The sequence below is a fragment of the Miniopterus natalensis genome, chromosome 3 (genome assembly GCF_054644295.1).
Source record: "Miniopterus natalensis isolate mMinNat1 chromosome 3, mMinNat1.hap1, whole genome shotgun sequence".
Lineage (NCBI taxonomy): Eukaryota > Metazoa > Chordata > Mammalia > Chiroptera > Miniopteridae > Miniopterus > Miniopterus natalensis.
The window spans coordinates 23,033,174-23,060,836 of NC_142083.1; the positions used below are offsets into that span (position 1 = coordinate 23,033,174).

Genomic DNA, 27,663 nt, shown 5'->3' on the forward strand with positions numbered 1-27,663 from the left:
TTCAATACTCTTTAAAAACTACGTTCATAGATAAGCTTGAGTTTGTAGCTGGAAACTGGCCATGAAAGTTTCAGGCTGTAATGGTTTCTAAGGAAACCACAGCATTTAAGTTTGAGGTCAAATGAAATAAAACAAGGGAAGAAATTTAATTAGGGCTTTTTGCTCATCTTTGGAAAAGGTAAGATGATGGGAGAGTTTATCAGAGAAATATAGTCAATCTGTGTCTTGTTTTTGTGACATGATTCACCTATGTGGGGATGTATAAATATATATATTTTTATTTGAACTGGTGGAATTTGGGGATCTAATGGAATTCTGGAACTTTCCTGAGGGGCAAATGAAAGATATCCTTTCAATGAGTTGTTTTTTCTACCATGGGAGTGGTCTACTTTTCACTGCAGTGGAGAAAAGCATTAAGTGGCCAGTAGGGGGACAGTCAGTTGCCAGAAGGGCTTTGAAAACATGGAAACATCTCAAAGTCCCCAAGTTCTTCTGAAACTTAGCATCTGACCTGGGAAGCTCAAGAAAAGAATCCAGAGTGCTCGAAAGGAATTTTCTCTTCACTCTTGGAGATCAATTTGATCTCTAATGTTAGAGGCCAGCTGGATAAACAGTGTTAGATCATGTAAGGATAAAGAAAGTTATAGTTAATCTTTAAGGTAAATTTCCCCAGCTAGTGGTCTACAATATGGAAGCACAGGGATCTCAAAGGTGAGAACCATGTTATTGAAACATGCTTGAAACCCTGCTCTATACTCTTCGGCTATTCTACTGATAAGACAAGGAGTTCTGTAAGAATTCTACATGAGAGGACTGTGAACTGGCAGTGGCCATGTAGAGGAGGCTATGAAGTGTGAGCATTAGGACAACTTGTTAGAGCTCAGGTCTCCTGCTGGAGGGAGGGGTTGACTGTGTAGGAGTGCTCAGCAGGTAAGCTCATGTAGGATAAGAAATGGACTTTCAGAATTGGGTTTCTTGAGGAATCATTCAGCAGGCCAACCACTGTATTGGCCTCTGCAATTTCTAAACAGGATGGGAAGATTTAGCAGGCTCCTGCACTGTGGCTAGGTGGCTGAGGTTGGCTGTGGGAGCTGGCTGGTGTTCAAGGATATCTGTTGACCTGGGTGGGTTCTAATGATGTGTAAAGGCCAACAGAACAAGAGATGCCATTATAACACCTTATGAAATGGACATATTACCTTTAAGAACTAACCAAGAAAAAAGTCTTGGTCCTTCTCATAGAGCCTCTTCTATCTTTTGGGGCCCCACCTCTCTCTTTTTCTCTGGACAGTCCATATCCTCAAAAGCTGTCTGGAGCAAGCCCCAGTTCCCAGGATCCCATGTACAGACTTGATTTTCTTGTTATTTAAAGTCTTGAGAATGAAGGAACTATGGGGCCATTAGACCATTCACTTGTGGCCTGTCTCTTCTTTAGGTACCAGAGCAGAAGGACTCACTAGGGGTGCTCTTAGTAGAGACATTGTCAATGAAGAACAAACATTGGTTATTTAAAAACAGATCTTGCTAAGCAAAGGTAATTGTTTCTTTCATTGCAATTACTGATTTTGTGGGGAGAGTAAAATGAAACAAGAGGCCTTAATTTACGTAGCAGCTTGACATTATGCTGCTTGATTATGCTCCTTAAAAACAATGAATTTGGAAGTACAAATGCGATTAACTTTCCCCAATGGCAAGTGCATCCTTGAAGAACAATAGCAGTGAGTGTATCTCAGTGAACCACAATCTGGAGGGCTGGAGCAGACACTGGGGAATCCTATACTTACTCTACTCAACAATTCTACTAATCTGATCATCTGTGTATTTTCCCTGTGGGCTGTAGGCTCTTTGGGGAATGAAGTCAATCTATCTTGACCTTTGCATTTTTATGTATTCACAAATACTTGACCCTCAAATGTTTGTTGAAAGAATCTGTGAAGGCAGGAATGAGGCAGGCCAGTTTGGTTCAGTTAAGGTCAATGCTATGGAAAATTGAGACCTAGGCAACGTTTGATTTCCATATCTTCTATGTAGCTGTCCTTACATCTTCAGTAAAAGGGCTAGTGGTCCTCACTGATCCCACTGAACATGCCACTGAATGCCCACTTTCCTCTCTTTACTTCCTTACCTTTCTTTCCAACTCTTGCTGATTCATGAATTCACAGAGATATCAAGTGTATATAGATATAGAGTAATGTGAAGTAATAAGCTAGCTCACAAAATATTTTTCTAATTTCTAGGTCATGTCTGCTCCAAGAGAGGCAGCCTTCTCAATGCCCACCTTCTCCCCATGATTCAGGGGCCACCTCTCACCCTACTAAGACATATGAACTCCTTGAAGCCTAGAGCCAGAGAACAAAACCCTGGGAGAGATGAAGTGTTCTTCTTCTGCCATCCCCAGATAATTTTTTGAGGGGCTCAATTTTTTCCCCTAAGAGGATTCTAACATTCTCTTATGTAACCCACACTGGAAAAAATGTTTCTTAAGGAAAATTTGTCCAATAATAGTAGGATAAGATCTCAGAAGAATATATTTTCATACAAGAGAAACATACATGACATGCCTTCTACAGAGTGATATTTCCCCCAAGGAGGCAAAAATTGGTTTGGGGTAGGGAGTGAAAAAAGATATGATGATGGTTTGCGGACCTGTAAAGGGCCATAGTACGTAAACAGATATACAGCATAGCTGTTCCATGGAAAGGAGTGATTAGGAAAAGTCTAAAAAGACTCCTTTTGTGGGTGAAAAAAGGTTGAGAACACTGATATCCTTAAAGTGAGGTCATTTTATTCACCAAGCTTTGAGGCTACACTCACATTCTAGACTTTCCTAGAAAGCTTTCCTTTCTTCTTTAGCCTGTTGTGATGTCTTCTGGATTCCTCTGAAGCCCCGTGAGGGAGATCAAAGAAGGCAGAGTGTGGGGCCATGGGATGGGCTGTGCGTTCACCGGCTACAGGCCAGGCCATGGTCATCCCATGGGAGTGCTCCCCAGCTGCTCTAGAATAAGTAGAGAGCAGGAGTTAGTGGGAGTCTCATGATCATACCAACCCAAAGGGCCGGAGCAGGATCACCAATGAGAGATGGAGCCTGTGATCAGAAAACAGGCATGAGCGTGTGAGAAGGCAAGAAGTGTCTTCACTACAATCACCTTTTGGGGTTTTCATTTCTTTCATGTTGTTGTGTTGGCTCACTTCAACAGAGAGGACTGGAACATTCATTCATATATTTGGTTACTTATTCAATCAGCATTTATTAAGTACCTACTGTGTGCCGGGCATTATTCTGGGAACTGGATACATAGTAACAAACCAGAAGGACCCAGTCTCCTACCTTTGGAGCATAATCCTCTAGGGGAAGCCAGGCAGTCAACATGTAAACAAATAAGCAATAGCATAGCAGGTTGTAATAAAGTTTTGTGACAAAATTGGGTATAGGGACAAAGGATGATCAAGTGCTTCTTCCGATCAGGAAGTCAGGATGGACAAGAATGGCACCAGCAAGTGCAGGTCAGGGAGAAGTGCATTCCTGGCCAGGAAATATTCCTGCAAATGCCCTTGGGGGGGGGGGGGAGGAAGGAAAGTGACCTCTGGCTACATTATGAAGAACAGTCCACAGAGGAACAGGAGTGGGCAGAGGCCAGTGCAGTAGTGAAGGCCACAGATGGTGGTGGTGTGGCCGTGGCAAGAGGTGGGTGGGCTCAGGTTAAGTGCTGGAGGTAGAACCGGTAGGGTTTGATGGATTGTACATGAGTGTGAGGGAAACACAGGCATCAAAGTGATTCCCAGGCTCTTGATTTGAGATACTAAGTCCGGGGCAGAATCATTGCTGAGATGGGGAGGGCTAGAGGAGGAACAGGCCTGGGGAAAAAGTTTTATATTCACAGTCAAATAGTCAGGTAAGACACACATCAAGGGTTCAGTGGAGAGGTCGAGCATGAGGATAAAAGTTTAGGAAACCGAAACCGTGGCCAAGGGCCGGGGGGAGAGAATCATTCTGGGCTGCTTGCTTTAAGAGCCACTCGTGGCAAATTGGCCTGCTCGCCTGTGTCACTGCCCAGCTATCCTGTGGGGAGTGACTCACTCGTGTGCCAGAGCAGCTGGCAGCTCCCGCGGGCAGGGCCAGGTCTCTTATCTCCTTGAGTCTTCACGTGTTGGAGCTCAGCGACATGCGAGGGCGCTTCACTTTGCGTTGCTGTTCAGAGAGAAACCTGATTTTCTCCTCACTGTCGGGCAGAGAGGGTTTGGCTCGGGCTCTGGCTGGGGATCGGGCCCCCGTGGCTCCCTCCCTGCCTCTGGGAGGCCGCCTTCAGCTGCGCGCAAACGCTGTTTAGAGACAAGCGTGGAGAAGATAACTCCCCCCTTTCCTTTATTTCTCTTGTCCAAGGAGCTAACTTTTTGCTTTCCTTTGCTGGAATTAAAGGAGCATTTCCCCCTTTCTGTTTGTAATGTTTGCTTAGCGACTCCTTAGCAATGGTACGAAGTTACAACCTGTCTCGGGCAGCTCACTCCCAGGCCCGCTTCCGTGCTGCTTCGCCTCCTAAAGCCCTGGCGGGGAGAGGCCAGCGGGCGCTGGCAGCCACTCGGGATCGGGAGACGGCTTTCCCGAGAAAGGCACGCGTGGGCCAGCGTACAGGTGCAGACCTACCCCGACATCTTGGAAAGGCTCTAAACAAGTACTTAGCAGGTATTAGGGCTGTTTCATGATGGTGCATATTCTTAATAATTTTAGGTCAGGCTTCTGGAGGAGGTACGGCGCTCAGCGGATGATTAATAAAATGCACAGCTTGAATCACCATGCACTGTGCCCACTGGGCACAGTTCCAGCCCTTTCTGACTAGGAGTTAGAGAAGACAAAGCCTGATGCCTAAGATTGCCTATGAAATTCTACCCTCCTGGGGTGACTAGCCCATGGGATAGTCATTGGGTTCCTACCACTGCCAGGTTCCCGCACATTTTGTAGCACCAGCAATTGATAAAGTTCATTCTTTAGCTCCTTGACCCTAGTACCTAGGAATCAATGCTAACCAAGGCTATAATGAGGGGAGGGTCTGACATGCAGAGCCAAGGAACTCATAAGCTTCTTTACCCTTCTCAGATCCCTGCGTCTGAAATACCCATGACAGACAAAATTTCCTGGCCAAGGAGAAAGAATGCTGTCTGGAAGTAGAGAAGCAAGGCTCTGATTCCGTAGCTAGAGTGAGAGCAGCTGGAATAGCCACTGGATCTGCTTCTAGAAGGCACCATAGCCATCCTGTGGGGCAAATCTTAGAATCTGAAAGGACACTAGCACTATGGCGGGAGGATGAGAAAGCCACTGGAAATCAGACAGGACCACAGGTAGCTGTGTCCTACTGCTCCATCCCATAATACTCTACTAGGGATAGTTGGTGGGATATGGTTCATTTTACATAATGATTTTAATGGAATACGAACAAATTTCTGTTATAATTAGTCTCTCCTTTATACTATTGATGCAATTTCTAGTGTAAGTTAAAAAAATTTGTTTAAAAAGACATTATTTAATGAAAAAGCATCCTTTAAAATGAAAATGGATTTGACTTACTTTACAAATCTCTTTAAATACATATGAAATTAAACCAATAAAAATAATTAGTGGATATGAGAAGGTATAAGTAGATTAAAACACAGACACACCATACACACACACAAACACACAACATAAAGCATCATTCAGTAGAATAGCAAACAAATGATTCCCTTAAAGAAAATTTCTAAAATTTGCCAGGAGTAATGGAAACTTCACGGTTTTGAAATAAATCAAGGCTCTTGGCACAACACTAATATGCATAAATGTACATCCCCCCTGTTCCAAATCCCAACTCCAATAAGGAAAGTTGACTTTGTTATACGTTAAACAAATCTGTTGTATATTTTATATTTTATATATCCTTTCTTAAATATTTGGTTTTGAAATAATCCATTTAGTACTGCCTCACTGTAGGAATGACAAGACTACAGATGAAGGCTACAGGTCATTGCGGGGGGCTCACAGTGACTGAAACTATCTGCTGAGCTGCTGCAGCCCTTGGTTCTTCTTGACACACCAGGTCACAAGCCAGGCATGATGCATAATGCATGTATATTGATAAAGCACTGTGTGCAGAGGCCCTGAGACAGACATTAATAAATGTAACACACTTGAACTTGCTTCTCAGTGGAATCCTGCAAATAAAAATCTCTTCCACAGCTGAGTGCAAGTGCAGCCCAGGAGCCCATGCTTCCCATTCAGACACGATGGCCAGGTCCTCCTGTGACTCCTGTCAGCCAGTTAAAGACATCTTACAAGCTGGAGGAGAGAAGGGCGAGACAAGGGGACACCCACCCCAGGAGAGAAGGTCCCTGGTGTAGGAGAAGCTGCCACAGAGCAGGGATCAGGAGGCTGGGTTCTAGGTAGGTCACCAAGAACTAGCTCTCTGATCATGGGCAAGCCACTTAATTTCTTTGGATCTCATTTTCTTGGACGAAACAGAGAGATTTGGATTAAATGCTCTCTAAATTTGAAGTCTAAATTTGAATTCCACCCTTGCCCCACAACCCACTCCACTTCCTATTCTGCCCCTTTTTGAGAAAAAGTTATAACTTGGAGGAAAGGCTCTAATTAAGTCAGTGTGTGAAGAAATCACATGATCTCGCTTATACGTGGAATCTAAAGAACTTAATAAACTGACGAGCAGAATAGATTCAATGACATGGAAGCATAGTTGAGACTGACGAATGTCAGAGGGAAGGGGGAGAGGGGGTGGAGGGGAAGAGAGTAACCAAAGAATTTATATGAACATATGCACAACCCGAGGACACGGACAATGGTGCGGAGAGGGACTGGGGAGGGGGAAGGGATGGGGGGGGGGGAAAGGGTCATTGGGGAGAAAAAGGGACATCTGTAATACTTTAAACAAAAATAAAAAATTATAAAAAAAAAAAAAAAGGTGCTAACCCAGTGCTGCAGGCAGTTGCTCATCCATAGGGCAGGAGGTGCCCCTTAAAACAGCTGCCGGGTGCGCAGCTGCCCTTGGTAGCTGATGTGCCAGCATCCTGAAGACCTAGTGCACCTTCCCTTTTCTAGTTTAAGATAAAACGTGAGACCTCTAGCCCTCAGCATTATGGGGGCCTTTCTGAATTCTTTCTGATTCCAGGTGTATTTATAGACATTTGTGCAATTGTTTTGTCATCGATATATTTAAAGTTATGCCAGCACCAGGATATATTTTACCTGAGCAAAAATTACTATCTTAGAGAAAAAAAATCTTTTTTATATTCCTGTGCCATATTAATAATCTGCATGTCCCTCTGTAGTGCTTCTGGATTAGATTTGCTCCATTTTTATAAACATTGGGTTGGGCATTTGGAAGCTGCTATTTATTTACCAGGTCTCCATATGCAGTCCATCTTTAAGAAAAAAAAAAAAAAAAGGGGGAACTAAACTCTTCTCTATGATAATTGAATTTTCTCTAAGGTTTTTAACCGCCATTATATGGGATTGAGGGCTATAAAAACTTCTAAATTTTAGATATGCTGCAATTAAACCAATAGACTAAAACCTAGTTTGAATTATAGCTGTAAAACTGCATTATTCTAGAACTAATTCCAGTATAAATGCCATAAAAATGATTTTTTAAAAATTTAGGCTTTTCCCCCCAATTTCCTCTCAGTGGTCTTATGACATCTTATGGCAGTTCAAAATGAAATTACAGCTGGTAAAATGCATTAGCCAAACATTTATTCCTATGCTCAAATCAGTATTGATGGAAAATGTTTTAAATTTCCTATCTGTTTTGTCAATAGTTTTAGGTTTCCTCTTGTCATGGGCTTCTGTGCTGTACTCTTGCTTTACTCCTGTTTCTCACCATAATTGATTGATCAAGTATTAGTTCCAGTTGATTGCCATTCATTGAGACTTCCTTTAAAGTTTCCAAGAGAAAGGGAACTCCTGTCTGCTCTGTATTTTAGGTACTATGTGTGAATTCCACGAGACCCAGAAATGAGCTTAGTTATTTAAAGGAAGAAGATTGGGTCTTAGATATGTGATCTGAAGCCCCCCAGAAAAACAAGCACACCTGCTGATTGAAAAATCATGAAATGTATCGGGTAAGTCATGAATCAGGTTGTCTAATCATGGAGACTCTATCCAAATTTCTTGACCTCGCGATAACATTTTATTAAACGTAACACGCAAATACGTTGTGTGTTCTACAAAGCTGAGTAGTGACCCTGCCCTATAGGTGCCTACAGTAAAAATCTGTCTTCTTTTTACTTATCTTAGCTGAAGTTAAGTGCTTGACCTAAAGAAACATAATTCTTCTTTTTCTAAATCTCACTCAAGGATATGGATTTTTTTTTATTATTGCTTTGAGAGGGGAAGAGAGAGAGGAAAGAGGGGGGAGAAAGAGAGAGAGATGTGAGAGAGAAACATCAATCAATTTCCTCCCATGCGTTCCCTTACCGGGGACTGAACCCACAACCTTTTTGGTGTAAGGACAATGCTCCAACCAACTGACTCACCTGGCCAGGGCAAGAAACATAATTCTTGAGAAGTAACCTCAAACATCCATCTGGAGATGATGTTTTCATCTCCAAGTGAAGGATATAAAAAGAATATTTCTTGACAGTTACGTATAGCTATATCAAATGATGCCTCCTTGTGGCTCCCTCTCAGCTTGGGGGTGGCCCTGAGATGCAGACTAGAAGGGTTTTGGGAATATTCACACCCATCAGAGGTGCCACCTGTCATATCACTGGAAACCTCACAAAGAACGGGGCCTGCAACTTCTGCAAATCAAGATTAAGATCACCCTTCAATGGCAGAGCCTGCTCGTAGCCCTTACTAATGGTCCTTTTTAATATAACATTCTGCAGGGTACAGGTTACATGTGCTTGTGCTGATGGTGTATGTAAGGGGGACCTTTCCCCCTTGTTTGAGTTTCTGGAGGGAAACTCAGAGTTTGAGAGAATAATGCGGATTGCTTCTCGCTGCTGATAGGCTCTGAGCCAAGGGAGAGCTGGGTGGACACTGTCCATGGCTGTGCCATTGGCTGGGACCAAGGTTCCAGGGTTCTGCTTGTATCTGCAAAGTTCCCTGGCTCTGGTGCAGGGATTGCTACCACTTCTCCTACTTCTTGTGTCTAGTCAGTAAAGCTGCTGCTCAGGGCCTCCTCGGAGGAGGCGCTTTTTCTTGTTCTTGCACTGTCCCTGTGCTGCGTGCCCCGCAGCCCTCTGGGTGGGTGAGTCTCAAGGTCTAGAATGGAGAGGGAAAGGCTCCACTGCGCACTCAGCCCACGCTGTGCCCTCCCATCTTGTTTTCTGGGGCAGCCCTGGCGCAAGTGAGGAGCTGATGCCTTGGTTCTTTTTCTGGCCGTCAGCCCCTTGTGTGAATTTCCCCTTCTGCTTATAATCTACAGGCGAGAGGCAGGGAATCTTACGACCCCTACCCCACCCCAGACTTCAAAATGTGTTTGCTGGTTAGCGACCTCATGAGGACCAGCATCTGCCCTTGGTTATTCCGAGGGAGCCCATCTCCAGGTGATAAGGTGGGGAAGAGGCCTTCGTTAAAGACAGGGCTGCAAGGGGAGCTCCCTGAGCGCTGACACCAAGGGCGTTCCGAGCAGGGTCCTATGAGAGAGACAATGAATCGCACTTGTTGAATTAACACATTCCACTACTCTTGATTCCTCTTTATTTTTTGCTGCCCCTAAGACATTCAACAAAAATCCTAAAACTTTCTTAAGAAGGAAAGAGTTGTTATATTTTCTTATGAGATTTCAGAGAGAGTTGCCACAAATAAATTATTCATGCCAGAGAGGGAAATATAGCAATTATCTTATTAATAGCAGTGTCGTGAGAAACCAGCCTCCAGATAACCCACGAACCACGGTTCATGTGTTGGTAACTGCTCTTCTGCCGGGGGGCCTTGTTCCTACTCTGGGCAGGGCAGGTTCTGGTGATGAGCCAACACCTTGATATTCCATTGATTTCAGGCCCTCAGGCAGTAGCAGCAAAGGCCATTGTGTGGCCAAAGACAGAACTGTCCATACATGAGCTCATGGTCCTGTAACCGACGCTACTGCTGAGAACTCTCGCCTCCTTAACACTTGGTTGTAAAATGCCTTTTAAGACAATTTGTGTTCAGTTGTTCCTTGTACTAGTGTATCTTAACATTCTTAGAGCACCAATAAAACAAGACAACAAAAATAAAAAGTGAAAAAAGAAAATGGTTGTTTTACTTACCACATGCATTAAAATTTAGCTGAAAACCCAAGCTCTAAAAGGCATCATCTTTAAAAATAAAACTAGATTTGCCTGTGATATTTGGCATGATAAGAAATAGACATTTGGTCTTTGCCCCCAGTTCCTAGCACAGAGCTCCTAAAACCCTTGGGATTTCCCAACAGGGGTGAGAGGAGTGTCTTCTGTTATTTGTAGTAAAGCCCTTCAGCTACTGAAATGACCACTGTGGCCAGGGGCCTGGGTTTCTCAGATGGACCAAGCCTGATTCGTGTCCCCTCCCCTACTGCAGGGGAAGAAGTCAGCCTCAAAATACATCTATTGGGAAGAGTTCCCCATAAGGGGTTATGCTACTGGAAGGAGTTGGGGAGAAGGGAAAGTGGGAGGGTAAAAACTATAATTACAACGGTCCACCCCGGCAACTTTCTGGAATGAAGTGGGAGACAGTCTCAGGTGTCCACATCACTGACTTTCTTTACTTCAAGCCACCCACCCATGCCTTTCAAACATGGTCAAGAGAGTGTCCCTCGTCAGCATCTAAGTGACTCTTTCACCCAGGAGACATTTCTCATGATGCAGATGAGGTTCAATATTTATATTACTCATGTCTGGAGTCCATGTGGGAATTGTAATGCAACTAGGACCGCGAGCCTTGGGTGGGGCTTAGATCAGGGCTAATGGCTGATGTGGAGCTATATGTCACCACAGAGAGGAAGCACGGCAGGGTTTGCAGTGTCATCGCACCTGGTAATGGAATGTTATTTTGTGTTCAAGCCCTTTTGTTATTAAGAAACAGATACTCTTCAACCGAATTGCAGGGAGAAGCAAAAATTGATTGTCAACAAATTTGTGGCTTAGATGTTATTACTCAGAATAAATTGCAAGGGGAAAATGGCCTTTATGAGTGTGTTGATATATTTTTAATAGAAATTCTCTGTCCCTGATAGGGTAGTTTACAAATGTTTCCAAGGGAAAATGGTACAGTAGGTTTATCACATAAGCGCTTTCTGCTGGTTTTAGTAAATTGAGTTTCTTCAGTGCCAGGGAACTTGGAAAGCATTTACTAAGCAAGAGACACAACTACCCTGTCTGCTACTGAGATTCTAGGCCATTTATATACTGTGCCATCATTTTTAATTACTTGGAAAAATTATGTGAAAGCAAAACAACTATTAGAACTCAGTTGTAGAGAAGGAGAGGAAAAACCCCATTCTCCTGAGGCTTCTCTAGTTTTCATTCTTCATTTAGAATGCTGACCCGCACGCGAGGTGGTTTGTATCGGCACAGTGGCCTTTGATCTTTCCCCTTCCCCCTTTTCACCGGAGATTGGTTTAGACCCAAGAGCTGCAGTGGGCACTTACCAAGTCTGTTTGTGTGGACTGGAGGGAGGGCCAGCAGAAGGCAGCCAGATGTCCCCAGGGTGCTCCGACTCGCTGCGCTGTGGCATCCATTCATCGTGTGGGCCACACTGCCTGGAGGAGATGGATTGGGAAGAACAAGTCCTACCAGGACAGTGAGGGGGCATCAGCACCTCATCTTACTCCCCAGGGCTTGTCTGAACGGGAGCAAGAGAGAAGGGGCAGGTGCAACGAAGTCCTGGAGAAACCCATCTGGAAAGTGGGCAGAATGGGCAAGACTGAGTTTCTTTACTTCAAGCCACCTACCCATGTCTTTAAAACATGGTAAAGTGCCCAGTGGGTTCTGTGGACACCCCTGAAGGAGACATGGGCCCTGGAACTCAGAGAGAAGCAGTGCTATTGGCAATGCTACTCAAAGGGCACTCTGGGAGTGTTGTGGGCCGAATTGTGGCCCCTCAAAATTCATATGGTGAACCAGTCCCTCAGATTGTGACCTTATCTGGAGATAAAGTTGTAAATGTAATTAGCTAAGAGGAGGTCACACTGGAGCAAGGTGGGCCCCTCACCAAGTATGAACTGTTTTCCTATAAAAAGGGAAATTTGGACACCCAGGGAGAACCCCAGCTGAAGATGAAGGCAGAGTTCGAATGCCAAAGGTGGCCAGCAAACTGCCAGAGACTAGGAGAAAAGCTCTGGAACAAGTGCTTCCTCACAGCCCTCCACAGAACTAACCCTGCCAACACCTCGATCGTGGGCTCTCAGTCACCAGGACTGAGACGAAGTGTTTGTGTTTTCTGTCTCACCGTATGGCAGCCCAAGAAAATGAAAACAGGGAACACTTAGGGTTAATTTTCTTCTGTGAGCTGGCCTGAGTTCTGAACAAGTGACTTCAAAAGAACTTTTTGAACGCAACCCATTTGTCAGTTGGGAACTGCCTTACAGCAAAGCAAAAGCTCTATGTCATGTTGACAATTGTTTGGGACACGCAGTTCTCAGTTCCTGAGAGTGTTCAAGATGATATTTGTAGTGAGTTTCAAGTGATTGTAGTATCTTCAAACAGGGTTGTCAAAACAACATTTTAGGTTTTATATCGCTTTTAACCTTCTCTTTCTACCTTATCTTGGTTCTTTTAGAATTTCCCTTTATAAACGTTTTTCCCTTATGATTTTTCATTTGTTTGGAACAACAAATCAACACAACTAGGTGTAAAAGCCTTAGCTGAAAATAAAAGCAAATTAATGTACATGTTGAAGGAACATCTTGTGCAATTTTTTCCTTCCAATTAGCCTAATTAGTCAGTGACATCTAGGACTGGCCTTCCAGAAATAATTATGGCCAAAAGTCCAGTTCTCAGCTTTAATGAGTAGTTCCAAGGAAGCTGGTCTTTCTGCACAAATTGATAAGTACGAGTTGTTCTGGGTAATAATTCCAAGTGTTTGTGCTGTTCTTACACGTTCATTAAGTTTTGTCAATTAAATGTAAGGCTTTACAAATTTTAAAGAAGTAACTTTTCATTGGTTATATGAAACTGCCAACAAAAGGTTACGGCTCTCTAACATAGTACATTTTTCATCCTACCATACCTTTCAGTATAAACTGTGAACACACACAGATCTGACTTTAAGTTCCTAAATGGGCAAAATTAGGGAAAACCAAGAGAAAAGTTACAGTTTCTACAACTGGCACAAGTTCAGTGTGCACCCCACGCCCCAGATCCCCCTCCTGAGAATGAGAATGTCTTTCACAACCAGGAGAATTTGGGACTAAGAAATGATGAGAATGCTCTTCTACAACCTAGAGGTGGGAGCTCACCCTCATGAGAGGAAAAGTGCAACAAAGCATCTTCACAAAAAAGAACTGCTTTGAAATGGTTACTGGGGGTCCAGCCCTTATCAGCTTGCAGGTGCAAATTGAAATTACATTTTGTTTCATTCTCAAAGTGAGGGGGAACTATTTGAGAAGAAATAGATTATCTGCTATGACTAAATTAAAAAGTAGAGAGAGAATGGAGTTGATGCTGGAACGATAAACTAGGGTCAATTTATGAGGGGTCTTGCACGCCGTGTTAGGGAGTTTGGGGCTTATTCTACAGGCAGTGCAAATACTCAGGTACTTGTAAGCTTGTGTGGCAAAGGGGGGTGGTCAACAAAGTATATGCTTTTTCTTTCAGGGTGTGTAGATTATCAACATGGGGCCAGAGAATGAGAGTTGGAGAGCAGGAGGATTCTGGTGCGTGAACTTCTCTGTTTGTGGGACAAGATGCCCTGAGTAGCAAATGCAAGTTTTGGTCTCTTTGAAAGGTTTCTCTATATCTCTACCACTTGATGTCATTATCCATTAAATTATCCCATAATCTTTACTTGTCCTTACTACATGCTCATCAAACACCCTGTTGTTTACAGTTGACTAACCATGTTGGAGTTTTCAAAGAGGAGAGAATGTGCTGACCAGAGAGGTAAGTATCATGGTGAACAAAGAATTCTTTTGTTGTGAATTAAGAAACCATCCTCCTCATTTACATATTAGCCTCTCCAGGACAGATTGAGCCAGTCCCTGGAAAACCTCTGGATAGCTGGCACAGCTGAGGGCAAAGTCACTTCCCTGGCCCTTTTCTCCTGGGAGAGTGGGTTCTAGTTGGTCTTCTCAGGCAGCTTCTGTAGCTCTCTTCACTGCGAATGCAACTCTTGTCAATCCTTCTCATAAAGGATATTTCGGGAAGACTTTGAACCATTTGCTAAAATTAGATTTCTGGATTGCTCTTGGCTTTTTATTACCCATATTCTGTGTCTCCTATTGCCCCAAGTATTTGAAATGTGAAGACAACTTGGCAGTGTTACATAGTGTTATCTCCCATTCTGTATTTCTCTGATCTTTTGTGGTTTTGTCACTCTATGGTGGCATCTCATTAGAGCAAGACCTTTCCTAAGAAATCATTTGTCATTAAAAATAATCAGTGTTTTAGCCCCAGGGTGTGAGTGAAGAGCGGCTGTCACTGGGAGAGCCTACATCCGGCTGGGCTGTGTGTGTCCTGTGCAGTGGGTGTTGAGCACTGGGTTCTCTTGCCCTGAGTGAGCCCCGTTCCTATCACTCTCAATCGAGCTTCCCTTTCTCTCATGCCTGATGTAATTGTTTTGTTCAATAAGCCTGCCTCATAAATCCACTAGGAGTTATTAATGTTCCTAAGACTTCTGTACCAGAGAGCGGCTGTATGTTTGGACTATGATTCAGTACATACCTTCTGAAGAATGGAAAACTGGAATCGCTGAGGCGAGATATTTATAGACTTTCCTTCACCCAAGATTTCAAGGACAAACAAGAGGGTGACTATATCCTGAAAGGAGAAGTCCAAGGAACAGTGGATGTGAGCCACTTAAAGAGAATAAAAAGCCTATTAGGGCATCATTAATGATTAATGTGAAGAACTATGGGTATAAGTTTGTTTTTGTGCAATGTAATAGGAAAATTTTGCACTTATATTAAAATACTTTCTGATTGTATTAGTCAGGGTTCTCCAGAGTGTGTGTGTGTGTGTGTGTGTGTGCGCGCGCGCGCGCGCATGAGTGTATTGGCAAGTCCAAAATCTGTAGTTCAAGTCAAGGCCATCAGGCTGGAGACCCAGGAAAGAGCCAATGTTGCAGTTCAGGTCCAAAGACTGTCATGCTGCCGGGGAAGAACTGATACTGCAGTTCAATCTGAAGGCCGTCTACTGGCAGAATTCCTCTTGTTCTGTGAGGTCAATTTTTAATTCTGTTAAGGCCTTCAGCTGATTGTATGAGGCCATCTGATTTATTCAAAGTTTACCAATTTAAATGTAAATTTCATCCAAAAACACCTTCACAGAAACATCCAAAATAATATTTGATCACATATCTGGGTACCATAGCCCAGCCAAGTTGATATAAAATTGACCATCAAGCCAATACTCTGTGAAAAAAGTGTGAAAGAATTTTGATTGCAATTATGTTGGAAGGAGCTCTTTTACTTTTGAGAGGATGATTGACTTCTCCTGCATACGTGGCAAAGAAGGGGCAGTCACAGGAGCCCATGCTTAGATGGGGTGGTAGGGAGAGTTGTTAGTCAGTGGAGAATTTTGAATCTTAGGACCTGTGTGAGCACCTGCATCCAGTGCTAAGTTTATGGGACATACGTTGCTCTGTTTCTGTGTATGTTCAGCTTCAGAGAAGACTTTAGGAAACTTTGGGTTGGATGCAAGGACACCTACTGAAGAATAACCAGTTGGACAATGATGTCATTAAATGTCAATTCGAACTTGAAAAAGGTCATTGTTCCAGAAACTATAACCTTCATCATTTTTATTAGTGACTTGAGTAAAGATAGTCGGGTGGTTATTACAATTTTTTGATGTTATGAAACTGGATTGGATTGTGGATAGTAAGACCATAAATTAAGGCTCCAGGATGACATAGAGAGTTTTAAAGAAGAACTGAATTTAAGTTTAAGTGGAAACGTATAGGAGTGCCTTTCTAACCCAACTCTTGGATTCTCAAGAACTTCTGCAAACTGCAGGAAGGTGGTGTTGGGGCTTGGTAATACTGTATGCATAAAAAGAGACTTAGGAGACTTGAGGTGAGACTGGACTTGACGAATTTGCTAAAGCAAAGTGGGTGCATTAAAAGCTTGAGCTGAGTTTGCTCATGAAGATGGCATTGCCTAGTGAGAATGGGTACTATGCTCACCAGAAAGTCACAAACAACCAGCCACTCTGATTAGTCATCACATACTTAAAGAGCACTGCTAAAAGAGCTTCCATTTTAAATTGGTTCTTGGAGATATTTCTCCATGTCCTTTCTTGTTACTGTCACATTATGTAGAAAACCAGCACTCAGAATTTGTTTTCACAGTGGAAGGCTTTAGAATACAAATCCACTTGTGACGGCAAATGCATTATCTCTATTAGGATATTTTAGCTTAAATCACTTATGTAAGTGCTTCATAAGACATTTATTTTGCTCCGAGTTTCATCAGCATCAAGGACTTTAGAAGCTGTTTGATCTTTCCTTTTCTGAAACTCCTTTATAAGAGTGATGGGTTTATGAAAATGTACAATGAATCTAACCTGATTACTTTGAACTATTTTTAAGAGGATTAGACTATTCAAAGGAAGATGGATTCTAATCCCATGACTAATGTTTTGGCCAATACAGTGCAACGCTTTCTGATTATGAAGCCTGGTTAGTAACCATTCCAGTGTGCTCCATCCTTTTTGGTTGTGACAAGCAGCACGAAAATGTGTCTGTTGGAACTTGATTGTAGATTAGCTCCACATCCCCGAATTAATCACTGTGTAACAGGGCAACCTGCCATGTTGCAGGAGGGACCTAGGGGTAAAGTTCTTTGGCTGTTGACAATTGCAGGAGACTCATTATATCCAAGTGTTTCCCATTATTGAATCAAGGTTGAACACAGAAAATGGAGTGGGGGGCATGTGGGGGGGAGGGGTGGTAATAATTTTCTCCAAGGGATCTAGTCTTTGCCAGGATAGAATTGTCTCCAGGTTGAGATTTCCTTTTTTTTTTGCCTAAAAGAAAACAGCTTACTTGTGTTTATTATGTTCATTGTACTAAATTTTACAATGGATGTAAGCTTTAGGAAAGTGGTTAATTAATATCACTTCTCAAATGTAAGAGAATATCTTACATGTTTGGTAAGCATATATTTGGATCCCAAAGGTTTTTGGTCTGTTAAAAGAAAACTTGGGAATAATTTTTTACCAAAGGAAATTTGGGATACTTTTGTACCAAAGGAAATCAGTAAATATGGTTTGTTTACCAAAATAGCAGATTTTCTGAGAGATGTTGAGAATTTATGAAGACAAGAGAATCGAGTATTTGAAATTGTGACTATATTAGGGAGAGTAAATTCATGTTCTACCCTGATCTTTCTCCAACCCCTTGTCCCCTAATTGGATCCTTCACTATTATTTACTAGTTCAATGCACCACCAGGTAATTCAAGCCAGAAAATTAAGCAGAGTTCTTCTCTCCAATCAACTACTTAGACCTATTGGTCACGCTTCCTAATAGCCATCCATTTCTCTCCACTTCCACACCAGCATCTTGGGTGAAGCCACAATCATATCATATATGGGCTATATAGAAACAGAAATCAAAGTTGCCTCTCCAAATTCCTCTTAGCTCCATTCAATCCATTCTCAACACTGCAACGGAGTTGTTTTGAAAGCATAAATTTGATCATGTTGTGCCCCAATTAAACCCCTTAATGGCCCCCATTTTTCTTATGTTAGAATCTAAAATTTCGACCCACAGTGTACCCATTATGGGCCCCAGTTTACTCCTGTAGCTTCATCCTCTCTCGTCATCTGAGCCCCTCTTTTAGTTCCTCGAACCAAGGCTCCCCAGTTCAGAGCTTGCGCGGATATTTCCTTTGCTTGGACCCTCCTCCTTCCATTTTTACCTCCTAAACTCTTACCTGGCTGACACCTACTCATGCTTTAGCTCTCACTGTGACAATTCCCCTGCCTGGCTTGACTGACATGCAACTGTTGAGCGACGTTGAAAAGCTGCCTGTGGTTTGCAGTGATGGACACCACGATTCAATTCACGAGCGTTCAGTGAGAATTAGGTGTGAGGTGCATGAGGAGGTGGTGTTCCTGGTCAGAAAGTTAGAGGGACGCTGAAGAGGACTGTAGCGAGCTGCTCAGGCCAACCTTTCTCGACCCTGTAGGATTCCTTGGGTCTCCCATCCACCTACTCACATAGCATCCAGTGCTTTTCTTTCCTTGCATCGCTGTGATGACATCATCAACTGTTTAGTTGCCTGGTGTCTCTCTGACCTGCTAAACTATAAGCTCCCCAGGTCCTGGCACTGTGTCTGCTATGTCCCCTCTATACTAGAGCCTCGCCTGGTACCCACCATATTGCAGGAGCTCACTACATATTCATTGAATAGAAAAATAAATCAGAGGCTTAGATGTGTGGTCATCGTGCCAGGGGGAGGTCTCCTGTGGGCTGGAAAGGCCAGGGGCCAAGATCATATAGGTGGTTTGTGCTTGGGTGGCAGGATAATGTTAGTAAATATGAACCAGTTGTGTTTCTTTCCTTCCGTCATCCATTCTTTGGGACATCGATGCCGTTCTGTAGTCATTACCTCAGGGAAAAGGGTGCTGAGAGCAGCGTAGAGAAAATCAGGCGGGTGGGTCTCTGACTGACTTGTGAGCTGTAAGAACGGAATGTGGTATAATAAAGAATATATCTGGTCCATGTCCCCGGTGCCTAGAACAGGCCTTCAAAACCCTTGGAATTTCCTCAGTGATCTGACTGTCTTTTGTTATTCATAATGAGCCCTTTTCAACCACACCTGACTTTATGCTAATGAGGAGCCTCAAGGTGTGCCCTTTGATATCTTGATATCAGGCCAGAAAGACCAGAGGTCTGGGAGGGGAGAGGGTCTACAGATAGCACAGTCATGTGGCCAGTGATGTAATGAGACTCCAATAAATCCCTGGATACCCAAAGTCGGAAGAGCTTCTTGTTTGGTGAACACATTGATATGACGTGCCCTGATTCCACAGGGAGAAGGCATGGGAGCTCTATGTCTGGGACCCTTCCAGATCTCTCCCTCTGCATCCCTGACATTTGGCTGTTCCTAGGTTATGTCCTATATAATAAAACTATAATAGTAAGTGCTGTGTTCTCAATGAATTCCTTGACTTGCTCTAGTCAATTATTGAGGGAGTCCTAGGAACCCCTGAAATTATAGCCAATTGATCAGAAGAGCAGGTGACCTCCCCTCCCCTGAAGACTTGCTGCTGGTTTCTGAAGTGGGAGTGGTCTTGTGGAGAGCTTGGCCTTTAACCTGTGGAGTTTGCCCCTACTCTGGGAAGTAGGTGTCACAGTTGAACTGAATCACAGGACAACCCAGGTGGTGTCAGAGAATTGGGGCAGGACAATGGGGGAGAAGATTCAGGGCACCAATCAATCCCAGTAGAGTTCCTCTCCTTTAAGACCAGAACAACCACCCCGGGAAGCTGTGGGGCACAGAAGTTGGTGGACCCCTGAAAAGGGAGGCCAGGGCCCTGTTCTCCCAAGAGAGGTGCTATTGAAAGAACCCTCAGACGGTTTAGTGGGATATGAGAGGAGAGCAGCCTGAGCCCCAGATAGCAAGACCCCAGAAAGAGCTGCTGTCCCTGGGACCCTGAGGGAATTTCCCAGGTTTCAGTGTAGGTAGAGGCAGCTTGGGAAAATGGAGCTGCTGAAAGGGCACGGACAAGGCAGGAAGAGCCAGTGTGCAAGGGATGTGGCAGGTCGGATTAGAAGGGCTCCAGGCAATTGGGAGAGACAGATGAACTCCAGGAAACTTGCAGTTTAACCAAGTGATGTGCTCATGTGTTTGGGTGTGTGCACATGTGTACATATGTAAACCCTAAATCTCATCATTCTTTTGTTAAAATTCCCCAATGGCTAATATTTATGTAATTTTTGTTAAAAAAATACACGCAGAAAAACAGAATCACACTTACCTATGTATGTTATTACTTTGCAGTTTGATCTTTTGTGGCAGGCAGAGTAATGGCCCTCCAAAGAAGCCCACGTCCTAATCCCTGGAACATGTGAATATGTTACCTTATATGGGAAAAGGAACTTTGCAGGTGTGATTAGGTTAAGGATCTTGACGTGGAAGATGATCCTGGATTATCCAGGTGGACCCAAGGTTATTACAAGGGGCCTTATAAGGGGGAGGCAGGAAGGTCAGGGTCAAAGAACAGGTGATGACAGAAGCAGGGGTCAAAGTCACAGTGATATTGGAAGATGCTGTACTCCTGGCTTTGAAGATGGAGGAAGGGACCATGAGCCAAGGAGTGTAGGCGACTTCTAAGCTGGACAAGGCAGCAAAAACGAACAAGCAAACTACCCTAGGGACACAGCCCTGCTGATATCTTGATTTGAGCCCAGTGAGACCCATTTTAACTTCTGACCTCCAGAGAACTACTGGCTAATACATTTGTGCTGTTTTAAGCCACTAAGTTTGTAGTAATTTGTTACAACGGGAATCGAAAACTAAAACTTTCACTTAAAATATGTAATAAACATTCTCCCTGTGCATAAATATATTCCTTTAGTCTCATTTTTAATGACCCCAATGGTTTTGCATTATAAAGCTATATCATAATTTATTTACTGATCTCCCATGGCTGGGCATTTAGGTTGCTTTCAGATTTTCTTTTTTCTGTATTAAACACCACTGTGGTTAATATCCTTGACATAGTTCCTTCTGCACTTTTCTGATATTTCCTTAGGATCAATTTCTAGAAGGGCAGTTCTAGGAAATACACATTTTAAAGGTTTGCGACACACATTTGACATTTGATTTTGAGATATGAAGACTTTCCATGTTAATGTGTTGGTGGCCAGGTAACTTAATCAGTCCTTCACTTTTACTAACAAAGCTGAGTCTGCTAAAAGAGGACACCCATCGTGTTTGGGCCCAATCCTTTCTTCTTCCCTCTGTTCTCTATCTACAAAAAGCAGAAAAGAGAGATGCTACTGTGGAGCAGGGAGGGGCTCTGACTGACTGACTTCCAATAAACAGGTTCTTGTCTGCAGAATGTTTCCTACGCAGCAGAAGCCATTATCTTGCAATGAAGCTGCGGTGAACAAAGTTGAACACGGGAGTCACCCACACTTAAATATACCAATTTTCCCTCCAAAATTTTTGCCTCTGTGGACGTGAGTTTGCCCACCTGTGACGAGAGATATGTTTTGGGACTTTGTGCGATATTCAGTGGGCAGTCCGTGATGACAGCTGGGTGTGGAGGCTGGGAAAGCTCCGTGTGAATTCCCAAGGACATTTGTTATATATAGTAATCACGTCTCTAGACTCTATTATTTGAAAATAATGACACTACCAGAGTTAATCAGGGACAAAGGATTAATATGACAAGAAAATTACATTGGGAAAAGTAGTAATAAATCCAGAATTTAAATAACCAGGGGTTTTAATTTGGTAAGAAATGCATTATAGACACCTTTCTTTGCTTCTAAAATACTAAGGTTAACTCAGGAGTAATCAGAACCTACTTTGGTAAAAGAGAGTAAGACATAAGGAAGAGGGGAAGGAGAAACTCCAAGGGGTGAGAGAATGTGTGAACATGGTGATTTGCTGAGGCCTAAATATGCTAAAATCAGTTACAATTTCTCAGCTAACGGGCCTATGTGTGGTTATTATGCATATTTCCCTGAAATATTATGTATATTTCATCTATATTATTAATCACCTACACAAAGTGATATTAGCAGTTGTGCATATTTATGTCAACAGTCACAGATACACCCTCAAGGGACTGTTGACCACATACCAAAAAAGTCTATGTCTATAAGAGGCCAAAAAACACCTGGAAGGAAATGAATAAATAAAAGGAAATCTGGATATTTATCTCCATGTTGTAAAATAGAAAGTTACTTTGGAATATCCACAGTTTGAATTTTACAGTTTTCTTCTGCATATTTTGGTTATTTGAACCAAGTATAAGAAACGTTCTTTTTCCTCTGTCTCTCCCTTAGGCAAAGCAGTGCTGGAGAAAGAGGGATATAATGCCTGTGCGAACAGGAGCCCCGCGTTAGGGCCGCCGTAACAAATTACCACTAACTTGGTAGCTTAAAACAACACAAATTTATTCTCTCACAGTTCTGGAGGCAAGAAGTCCAAAATCAAGGCGTCAGTAGGGCTGTGCCCTCTGAAGGCCCTGGGGTAGGGTCCTTCCTGCCTCTTCCGGCTTCTGGTGGCTGCACACATCCCTTGGCTTGTGGCTGCATCACTCCAGTCTCTGCTCCGTCATCACATTGCCTTTTCCTCCTCACCTGGTATCCTCTCTGTCTCCTTTATAGACACTGTTGTTAAATTAAGAGCCTACCTGGGTAATCTGATCTCATCTTTAGAGCCTTAACTTAATCACACCCGCAAAGATCCTTTTTCCAGATGAGGTCACACCACAGGTGATGGGGATTAGGGTGTGGACAAACCTGTTTGGGGGCCACCATTCAACCCACTGCCCTCCCCTGTCCACTGGGAGGCTATTGTGGACAGTGGCTACTTGGTTTATTTGCTTTAAAGACTGAATATACAAGTGGACAATGGCCAGGCAATGTATGAAAATAGACCTCTGACCCACAACCTGCAGCAACCAGCCCAGGAAACCAAACTTTTATCTGCATAACCAGCCTTGGAAACTCTAAGTCAGACTTGTAGGAAGTCAGAGCAGTATCCCTAGTGACAACCCAGGAAGCTATACAATAACTTCTGTAACAATTGGTACAAAATGGCCAGGACTTGATTAAAAGCTGACAGCTTATCTAATTTCCTCCCCCCCTGCTTCCAACTTGGGGCCAACCAGAGAAAGCAAGATGCACCACCCTAACAAACCACACGGGATGCCCTGCTGCTAGTTAGTCGTCCCCCAGCTCCCCAGGTCAGCAGCCTGCTATCAGGGCAGCCCCGAGCCTTCCCTTTTCTTTACCGTGAAGCTTCCCCACTCCTCCATCTGCCTTTGAGTCACTGCCTAAGTGCCAGCAGTGGTGGCCGGCTGACTGCCCTGCTATAGCAAGTTCTGAGCAACTAGCCTTTATTTTTCTCATTTGGCTGGTCTTCATTTATTCCCACGTGTCTTTGCCGTCCTTCTGACTGTATCAGGCGAACGTTTTCAGCTATTCTGCCTTGAGCATCCTTTCCACACTTTGCTGTCTAGCTGCTGCCGAGGAGGAGCCACGTCACAGGGACAGAACCGGGTGGCTGTGGAGGGTGGGACTGGGAGGCATAGGAGCAAAGGGCTGAGTGGCACCAGGGCCACCAGGGAGTAGAAACAATAGGACCTATGATGAGCTGTCAGGGTGAAACACAAAAACCATTCAAACCCCACTCTCAAAATCTGCATGAATCTAAAGACATTTGTGTATGCACCCCAGGCATTTTATAAATCGTTATAGTTCAGGCTTCTTTTTCTCTTTCCCTAGCCTTTCCTTAGTTAACAAGTGGGGTTACATTTGCATATACCAGCATTTATTTTCTACTACCCTGTAATTATGGAAAACTCACAGGAAGGCACATGTAGGAAGGAGTAAGAGAGATTTTTTAGGCATATATGCCTGTGTGAAGCTCGTGAAAGAAGAATAGAGGGGAGGCCAGAAGGGGTTAACTGGAATGCAGGGAGAGGAAAGCACGCAGTGCTGGAGGTGTGAGGGGCCATGTGGCGTAGTGTAGATAGCACAGGGCTGAACGGCAGGTGACTGGGCCGTGTGAAACAAGGCGCCGATTTATAGGATCCTTGGAGTTCCCTTCTGCTCCATATTTCACGCTCTGGTACGTGTCTGACATTTGCCTGATGAGACAATAATTCTGGGCCTCTGTTTTTTCATGTGAAAGGTCTCAGTTTTCATTAAAAACATTCTAGAGCTGATGAGACCACCGGCTCTACCATCCATGAGGACAGATTGGAGCAGGGGTTTTGGAAATGGGCCCCCTGAGCCATACAAAGGTTTTCCGGAGAGTCTGGGACAGCTTCAGGGGGCCTGGCCAGGCGCTGAGACCTGTCCCCATGTCAATCCAATAACATCACATCCATCAGTTTTATGTGTTGGATTTCTACTACATCTCACTTGGAAGAAATTTTCTTTTAGCTAAACATTTTGAACACATTGCTGCAGAGGATCCTGGGAGGTCAGTTACATAGCCAGAGACTATAGGGTCTCTCTTCTCCAGAGCAGTCTTGCTCTCCTGTCTTCCCACCCTTCGCCTGGCCGTGGGTCAAATCTGTGTGTTTTAATAAGTATATAATGATGGCGCCACTCTATCGACGGGCTCAAAGGTGCTGGAAACCCTCATCTATCAGGCTGTGCTTCAGTCCTTGGCTAATAACAGTGTGAAAATTAGCACAGACTTAATTTAATAGATTTCACAGCATCCCTGGAGAGAGGCATAATTAATCTTGATCTTACAGATGAAAAGCTAAACTAAAACACAAACTAAAGGACACCCTGCATGACACCGGACGGGTCATTAGGACAGCCCAGGCTGGAACCAGAGCCTGTGACATCCACACCCGGAGTCACCAAGCTCACATGATGCCTTTTTGCCCAGCTGCCTTTTGAATTTTGGTCGGCTGCCTTTGATCGAGAACATAGTAGCCAGGAATTGCTAATTCTTATCACAACAGAACTTACACTTCACTTCTTTATAATGATGATAGGACTTCAGCAGTGAAATTCCTGTCCAGGAAGCAAGTGGAATCAAAGGCAGGCAGGGTCTGTGCTCCTTTCTCAATCCCCTCTGTGAATCCCATCCCTGTGGCCCCGTGTGCTGACTGTGCAGCTAGAACAACCAGGGCCGTGAACCCTGGGCAGTCCTGCAGCACTGTGACAGGCAGGAGCTCCTTGAAGGCGACCCATTATCCCATTAAGACAAGGGGACATGGAAAGGAGGGGCCTCTCTCTGGCTTTAAACCAGGTGGATCTTTTCCCTTTGGTTGCTGTAGTGAATTACCACAAATGTAGTGGTTTAAAATGAAACACATTTTTTTTCTGTTACAGTTCTGGGGGTTACAGATCTGAACTGGGTCTCACCAGGCTAAAATCTAGGTGTGATTGGGGCTGGTTCCTCCCAGAGGCTGTAGTGGAGAATCTGTTCCTTTGCTCTTTCAGCATCTAAGCCTGGAACTCTGGCTGCCTCAGTCCAATCTGCTTCCAGACTTGGGCCCACCTGGATGGTCCAAACCATCCCCATCTCAGGATCCTTAATCACATCTGCAGTGTTCTTTTGACATACTAGGTAACCTGTTCACATGGTTTGGGGCGGGGGTGGGTGGGGTGGGGCATGATTCAGCTACAACACCAGGCAGTTCTTTGACTAGGCTGGGCCTCAGGATGAATCCAGTCCTGAGACCTGACCAAGGATGGAAGTGGCCCTGTCTCCTCTGGAGGGTGAGTGAGGCAAACAGGTTTTCTGGAATCTTCTTTTCACAGCTGGATGTAGGATGTAGTAGAATTCTCAGATTGTCTTGGTTCTGAAAAGCTCCCCTCTTCTAGAGCTGGTGCATGGAGGAGAAGAGGGGGCAAAGCTCTGGGCTGGAGAATATCCACAGGAATCAATTCTTTGCCTGGAAAGATCCAGAGTGATCCAAAAGTGCTAGTCACTCTCTGCCATATGCTCTGACCCCTGGAGACAACAGGACAAGAGGGGTGAAGACCTGGCTCAATCAGGACCCTCTACATGAGCAGACAAGTCCCTCAGCATCAGTTTTCTTGGCTGCGACAGAAATGTAACTCAAAAACACGCAACAGATGTGAAGGCTTTATTTTAATGATTTTATTTTACTTTTATTGTTCATTCTTTTGTTATTTATTTCTAAGAATAATCACATTACATTCTCAGGAAAGAACATTTGAATAATTCAGAAATCCATAAATTAACCAGAATCCGGCTGCCCAGTCAGTCATCTGCTATTCAAAGGCAGAGCCCCTTGTTTTCTAGGCAAATACACACATGCACGTCCATACACAACTGGGACCAATCATTTTATAAACATGCAAGATATTTTTTCTCTAATTATCCAGCCGCTGTATGGGAAAGCATTTTGATTTATTAACCAGTGTAATATACCTCCTCACACACATGTTGGTGCTTTTCACTCCTGCTTTTCTTTGCTCTCAGGCTTCCATGACTTTCTTCTCTTGTGAAAATCAAACAGTGAGCAGTACAGATAATGGAGAAATTACATCTTGCTACTTGAGTTTTTTAGATGATTTTTAGAATTTATGAAGACACAATAGTCTTGAGATGCTAGGCAGTTTGCAAGAATTGGGCCTTTTGAAAGAGAAAAGGGTGTTTGAGATTCAGTGACTTGTCTCTGACTGTCAAGAGCTAAACGAGTCTCTGTGCATATATTTATAATGTTTACTCTATAAAAAATGAGTTTGCAGGAAATGGAGAAAGAGCCAGACTACTTTGTCACCTGCTGGATAAAGATTTACTGCTTTGTGGAGGAGCAGGCTGGGGACTGGAGAGGGTAGGGGCAGAAAGAGAGGTCTGTGGTCCAGGGAGCAAGGACTGGGTCCGAGGGGCATGGGTAGGACAGACATAAGTTAGTCCAGTTTAGCGAGTTTGATGAACCAGCCTACACAGACTCTCCTGTCAGCAGTTGAGTGGGTACCACAAGTGGGCCTGCGGGGAGCTTGGATTCTTGCCCTTCTATTAATCATCATCCCAGAAGCCACCCGAGGTGCCGTAGGATGAGGTCACTCTGAGCCCCTGGACTTGCTTAGTCCTGTCTGCATTGTCCAGTGTGCTCAGCCTCCCTTCTCAATGGCCCAGGATGCTCACAAACACCTCCAGCCCCCAAACGGAAGGTGGAGCCCAGAGGATGGTGGCTCTAGGAAAGGCTGAGCCCCTTACATCACCCTCAGGCAGCAACAAGTGGCACCAGCCTCCTACCAGCACCTCCCTGGTCACATGGCCCTTCCCAGCAATTCCAGAGGTACCCACTATCTGTGTTTACCAGAGCCACTCTGTCCAGTCCCTCCTTCTCCCCAGTGGCTGTCAGGTGTGGATACCTGTCCAAGGCTAGAGGGGTGGGAGGTTGGAGTGCGGGGGCCTGAAATGCAGATGGAGGGCTTGGTAATCTGCAGAGCTCCTTATGCACACGTCTCATCACTTCCTGTTGCCCTGCAGCTCATCAGTTTCCACCTTTGACATCTCTCAGATCCATATTTACCTACCTTACCCTCCTCCCATTTTTTAATCTATAATTTTGCTCAGTGCCATCAAGAATATTTCCTTTTCTCTTTCTCACTTTATTCTCTTGGTGAGCCAAAGCAAAAGGCAAAAACAAAAAACCAAGGACAAGACAAGCAAACCCATTGGAACCCTTTGCTGAGAAGGGGTGGCGAGCAGGTTGGTGACGCTGTTAGGGGCGCCCAAGCCTTTCGTGAGGTGCAGCTGGAAAGAAAATGAACAGGCATGGCCTACTGCTGGGGTCTTGGGAGTGCCTGGACATTCCCTGCAGAATCTCCACGAATTCCTTCCCTCTCACCCTCCTCAAGACA

General features: G+C 44.1%; 1 long non-coding RNA gene across 1 annotated transcript in view; it reads left to right on the forward strand.

Annotated features, from left to right (window-relative positions):
• The window catches only part of LOC107540556 (uncharacterized), a 113,173-nt gene extending 105,077 nt beyond the window's left edge, over positions 1–8,096 (forward strand). Inside the window, exon 3 of the long non-coding RNA XR_015714249.1 lies at positions 7,966–8,096. This is a non-coding gene — a long non-coding RNA (uncharacterized LOC107540556). The remainder of the gene's footprint in view (positions 1–7,965) is intronic.
• The last annotated feature ends 19,567 nt before the right edge of the window (positions 8,097–27,663 follow it).